We start from the raw sequence: 6170 nt of genomic DNA, 5'->3' as shown, positions 1-6170 counted from the left end.
ACTTGGAAAAAGCCTTGTGCCAGACTGCGTGCACGTGGGGCAGCAGTCAGGACTGGCAGGCTGCTCAGCAGCATTTCTGATGCAGGGGATTCTCACACAGGCATGCTGATGTCAGGAAATTTCAGGCGACTTAACAAAGAAGGAAACAAAGAGATCCTCTAGCTCCTCGGAAAACCAAGGAGTGACAGAAAAGGAGAAAGACCCTGGGGAGTGGAGGGAAAAGACTGGGAAGGAACATTTATCCAATAAGGTGTCCAAGAGACACCTTGGCCAGAAACAGTTCTGGCATCCTTCCTGGGTAAGGAACACAACTCAGGCCTGGAAGGGAGGCTCAGGAACCTGGACTTCAGGACCCTCATTGTTCAAATGGGGAAGATGAGGCCTGTGAAGAGAAGGCCTTGGCCCTGAGCCCAGCCAGGGCCCCAGGGGAGGCAGCTGGGGAAGGCAGCAATGTTCCCAGGGGAGAGTCTCCCACCTGGACAGTGCTCTGATCACCACATCACTGGCCCATCTGTGTGTTGACCCGACTTCGGGAAACCTTGGGGTCACAACATTTCAGAGGCCATTACACGACCAGATGCTTGGCCAGGTAGTAAGGTGGTTGGTCTGGGGGTGGCTCAGGGCAGGCCGGCCCCAGGGCTGCAGTGCTTTCACACCCTTCACCTTACCCATGCAGGGCTGAATCTGTTGTCCCCATTTGCAAAGGGGAGACAAGCTCTGAGGGGCTAGGAGACATGCTCGAGACCACCAGCTAGAAACTGAAGAGCTCCAACAGACCTCGTGGTCCATCCCATTATTCTCTCCTTTCTCCCATGGGATACAGGGAGACAGAAGAGGTGTTACTGACCTGCCACTACAGATGGCTCCCACTCCCCTCAGGAGAACAGCACTCTGATTCTTCTCACAGCAACAGAATGGAAGGTTTCGGACTTGAGACTCTGTTTTGCCAATGGGTTTATGTGCCCCTTTTCAAACACAATGTGAGGCAGTTTCGGCTTCCCTGCTGTGCTACCTTCGGCCCCCAGCCCAAAGGTGGGCAGGAATTTTCACTTGCAGGAATGGTGGGGAGCTGGTGAAGGAAAGGGTTTGCCTGTGGCCCAGATCCAAGCCCCCTCTTCCCTCTCACACCCCTGTTGCAGCAAACAGGGTGGCTCTGAACCTCTCTATTAGCTCTTCTGGGGCTTAGGTTGTGGACTCACGGGGCCATCCAATGAAAATGTCTTTTTATCTTAGTTGGGATGCAAAGAGACAAGTTTGCCACTAATCTTTTGGTGGAAACACACATATCAAAAACTGCAAGTGAGCACACAGGGCTTCATGCCGGGGATTTGCAGCGTTCCTCCTCCTCCCTCACTGCAGAGGCTGAGCCTGACTTTCAAAAAAGGGCACACAGCCCTTGGCAAATCCCAGAAGAAAATTCACCGCATGTTGAGGCCAGGGGTTTCAGGCACCCTTTGGGGATTTCCCTGAGAGCCTCTCAAAGCAAGAAGGAAGCCTGAGTGAAAAACTGAAAATGTAGAGAATGTCAAAGGAATGCAGCATTGTTGATTCCTGGTGGTGTCTGCCTGAATGTTAGATGCAAATAAGTGCTAATAGTACAGTTGGAAAAGCTAATGGAAAAACCACCCTTCCCAGGAGGATTACTGCACACAGATGCGCGGGGCAGGTGAAATGACCTGACCAGCCCCACACACTGGTCATGATAAAGCCTGTGTAGACTCGTTCCATGGAAGTACTCACAGTCCGGAGCCTCCTCCCAGCTTTGAGACTGGGCTCTGGGAATGCGAACTCCCATTCTCTCGTCGCTGTCCAGTACGTGCACGTGCGTGCGTGTATGGGTGTGCATGTGTGTGTGAGTGTGTGCCTTTGCCCTCTGTAGTGTGTGTGGTACTGAGGAGGTTCTCTTGACAACCAGGCCTCTGTGGCCAAAGTCGTGTGCTGTGCCCCAGGCCCAAATGCAGACAGGAAGCTCTTTGGCAGCAGCGTAGCCACGCTGTGGCCAGGATCCTGGGTGGTGAGAGGGGTGGGAGGTGCATGGGCAAGGGGGCCACAGGGACAGGGAGGGGGTCATTGCACTCTGGGCTAGTTGGGCAAGTAGCTTTCTGCTCACTCCACCCTCTCCTTCTTTGTTCCCATCTTCTCTCCTGCTGCCCTACTCTGACAGCTTTTAAACACGGAATGAATAAGGATTCCTCTGCCCTGTTCTTCTGGACACTTGAATCCTTGCATTCAGCTCCTCCAATCTGCACCTGACTGAGGTGGAGCAGGACAATTTCAGCCACCACATACACTCCAGCTCCTATGGAGCAGGACAATTTCAGCCACGCACATACACTCCAGCTCCTCCCCACCCTCACTCCACAAACACAGAACTAACACGTGCAGCCAGTGGAGCACAGCTGGGCCCGGCACAGCCCTGGGTCTGGGACTGTCTGAGCTTAGAGTGCTGGAGAGGGAATCCTAGCACCAAACCTATTCCACTTTGGAGTCAGCATACCTTGGCCCGATCCTGGCTCTGCCATCCTCCAGGTGTGTGAACTCCGGCAACTTGGAGGCATGCTTGTACCTCAGTTTCCTCATTTCCTCATTTGTAAAATGGGAATAATAAGGCCTACTTTGTTGTTGCAAGTCCTCAGGAGTGGCTCTGTTCCCTGCCAGGGCTGCCCCACCCCTTCTCTGGTCACTCTGGGGCTACAGGTCCATCCCACTCCCCAACTCCATCTCTCACTCTGGGTTCACTCTGATACCCTTGGAGTCGGGTCAACCAATCAGCAGATACAATTACAGAAAGGAGAGTGAGGATCTTTCACTTTATTTTGCTAAGGGCTTCTCTGCAGGTTTTTAAAAATACTGGTGTCCCTTCAAGACTAAGAGGTGACTGATTTATACAGTTTCATATAGTTCCTGTGAGAATCAGCCTGCCCTTGTTCCCAGTGCCTGCTTGCCCCCTGCAGGTCGGGGTTGCCTCTTCTTAGGAAGAACAAGGCTGGGAATCCAGAGCCCCCCCCCGTTCATGTATCTGCTCTGCCCTGGTGCTGCGTGGCTGTGGACTGGTCACATCCCCACTCTGTTACTGGGGGTGTGTATGGGGAGGGGTCGGTTGGCTCAGCTCTCAGACTGGTGACCCCACAGGGACTTCAAGAGTGAAGCCCTCAGGGAGAGCCAGTGTCATAGGGCACTTTCAGCAGAATCCAGAGCTTTAGGAATTTGAGGATGGGTGCAGACACAGGGGCCTGAGGTTGCCTAAGGCCTTGGCCAAATTCCACGCGAAACCACAGCCCCGGAACCTCTCAGAATCTCCTTAGGGATCAATCGTCTTCCTTTCACTGGCTCCGCGCCCCCGCAGCGTCGAGTCCTGGGCGCGCGCCTCTGCCCAGCTGTGGTCGACTCCCGCCCCGGTGACGCCTTGTCCTTTTCCCGGGTTGGCGCCGGGTTCGACCCACCGAGGCAGTGGCAGCACTCCGGCAGCAGTCTGGAGCCAAGCGGCAGACAGGAGTCTGGCTCTCAGGGACCCGGGAGACCGGCGCGGTCCCCATCCCNGGGCGGAGATCCTCCCTGCCGCCCGGGGGCCCCGAGCGGAGGATTCGCTGTGGACGATCGCGCCCGAACTGGAGGCGCCCGCGACCTCGAGAGCGTGGGCTGCGCCAGGTAAGTGGCTGCGCCCTGTCCCCACCCGGTCCTCTCCCCGCGCAGGTTTCCGGCCCCAAGGGACTCCCCGAGGGGTCCCGGGCGGGCCCTGGGCTGCACTGCGAGCCAACCCCGTGACCCGAGGAGTCCGAAGCTGCGGCGGAGGTGGGGAGCACGGGCTCCAGTCTGGCCGCACTTTGGGGACCGGCCTCAGTAGCTGGAACTTTAATTAGACTTTCGCTCCTTGTATCTCACTCACCGCCGCGTGTCTGTGAACTGCCGCCCCTCGGGCTCGCTTGGCCCCTGAGAGCCCCCCGCTCCTACTCCCGGCCCTGGGTGCTGGGCGCGGGGAAGCAGCGTCGGGCGCAGAGCCACGAGCGCCGAGAGGGCCGGGCTGGAGCGCCCTGGGCACCGGGGCTTTCCCGCGCGTTCACAGCTGGGACTCGGGGCGGGTTGTGGCGGGCGGGGACGAGGGGGGAAGTTAGAGGCGGCCTTGGCTTCCTACCAAGGGGCCCCCGCGCCCCATGGCGCGTATCCCCAGCCGGTGGGCACCGGCCTGTTCTGTGCTCTTGGAGAGTGTGTGTGCGTGCGTCATTGATCGTGCGAAGGTGTGTGCGTGCGTGTGTCCGGGAGTGCGGGATCGGAGCCTCGGGCGGCTCCGGTGAAACGATCCGCTTTGCTGCGGGGACCCAGCCGAGCTCTGGTGTCGGCTGCAACCCCAGCTGCTGGCTGCTGCTTCTGCACACCAGCTCTGGCCTCACCCGAGGCCGCCCGGGACAGGCGAAGGTGTGTTCGCGGTTTTTGGTAGTGCCAGTGCTGGCGCTTGGCTCTGAGGTGACCCCTCTCCCTTCTCCAGCCCGGGACTCCCGCCGTCCTGTCCTAACTTTCGCCGTACATCTTGTCCCAGGCCCCGCGAGCCTGGCCCGGAGCTTGCGCGGCCGGATAACTTCGTATAATGTATGCTATACGAAGTTATTACGAGCTGGATCCGGCGGCGCTGCGGCGAGGAGAGAGGACAAGGCGGCGGCGGCCGAGGCGGGGGACGGACCGGGCCTGGGCCAGAGGAGGAACGGGCCACCGCTCCCTCTTGCTCTACCGCGCGCTCCGGCCGCCTGCCCCACGCCGCTCGCCCACCGACCGCACCGGGTTCCGCTCGAGCTGGGGCGGAGATCCTCCCTGCAGCCCGGGGGCCCCGAGCGGAGGATTCGCTGTGGACGATCGCGCCCGAACTGGAGGCGCCCGCGACCTCGAGAGCGTGGGCTGCGCCAGGTAAGTGGCTGCGCCCTGTCCCCACCCGGTCCTCTCCCCGCGCAGGTTTCCGGCCCCAAGGGACTCCCCGAGGGGTCCCGGGCGGGCCCTGGGCTGCACTGCGAGCCAACCCCGTGACCCGAGGAGTCCGAAGCTGCGGCGGAGGTGGGGAGCACGGGCTCCAGTCTGGCCGCACTTTGGGGACCGGCCTCAGTAGCTGGAACTTTAATTAGACTTTCGCTCCTTGTATCTCACTCACCGCCGCGTGTCTGTGAACTGCCGCCCCTCGGGCTCGCTTGGCCCCTGAGAGCCCCCCGCTCCTACTCCCGGCCCTGGGTGCTGGGCGCGGGGAAGCAGCGTCGGGCGCAGAGCCACGAGCGCCGAGAGGGCCGGGCTGGAGCGCCCTGGGCACCGGGGCTTTCCCGCGCGTTCACAGCTGGGACTCGGGGCGGGTTGTGGCGGGCGGGGACGAGGGGGGAAGTTAGAGGCGGCCTTGGCTTCCTATCAAGGGGCCCCCGCGCCCCATGGCGCGTATCCCCAGCCGGTGGGCACCGGCCTGTTCTGTGCTCTTGGAGAGTGTGTGTGCGTGCGTCATTGATCGTGCGAAGGTGTGTGCGTGCGTGTGTCCGGGAGTGCGGGATCGGAGCCTCGGGCGGCTCCGGTGAAACGATCCGCTTTGCTGCGGGGACCCAGCCGAGCTCTGGTGTCGGCTGCAACCCCAGCTGCTGGCTGCTGCTTCTGCACACCAGCTCTGGCCTCACCCGAGGCCGCCCGGGACAGGCGAAGGTGTGTTCGCGGTTTTTGGTAGTGCCAGTGCTGGCGCTTGGCTCTGAGGTGACCCCTCTCCCTTCTCCAGCCCGGGACTCCCGCCGTCCTGTCCTAACTTTCGCCGTACATCTTGTCCCAGGCCCCGCGACCCTGGCCCGGAGCTTGCGCGGCCGGGGAGAAGCGCCCTGGGCTGTGGGCACTCGCTGTCCAGCTGTCTGTTCTAGCCGAGATGTGGGGGCCGATCCTGGGGCTCTCTGTCCCACTACCGTCTCGGGTATCACAGTGGACCCTGTGTCCCTGGGCCGCCTCCCAGCTGGACTCTGAGCCGTGATTGGCTCTGTTGAGGGGAACAGACATCCTGGGCCCTTTATATCAGCTTGGCGCGGATCTCGCCCGGCAACAGAACACGTGGGAGAGGCGGTTGAGTGTAGGGCGATAGCGGCTCTGGAGTGGGTGGATGGTGGTGGAGGGGACAGGGGTCAAAGGCAGATTAGGCCTTTCTCCATCCGCCCGCCCCCTCCCCCCCC

General features: G+C 60.8%; 1 protein-coding gene across 1 annotated transcript in view; it reads left to right on the top strand.

Moving 5' to 3' along the window:
• Positions 1-4833: 4833 nt before the first annotated feature.
• LOC103601856 (carbohydrate sulfotransferase 8-like) overlaps positions 4834-6170 on the top strand; it is a gene marked incomplete at its 3' end in the record, with an annotated part of 127513 nt that continues 126176 nt past the window's right edge. Inside the window, exon 1 of the mRNA XM_008586263.1 lies at positions 4834-4896. The remainder of the gene's footprint in view (positions 4897-6170) is intronic.

Source organism: Galeopterus variegatus, unplaced genomic scaffold (genome assembly GCF_000696425.1).
Source record: "Galeopterus variegatus unplaced genomic scaffold, G_variegatus-3.0.2 Scaffold3907, whole genome shotgun sequence".
NCBI classification, from domain to species: domain Eukaryota; kingdom Metazoa; phylum Chordata; class Mammalia; order Dermoptera; family Cynocephalidae; genus Galeopterus; species Galeopterus variegatus.
Note: the sequence above shows the minus strand (reverse complement) of the source record. Positions and strands in the feature narration are given on the sequence as shown.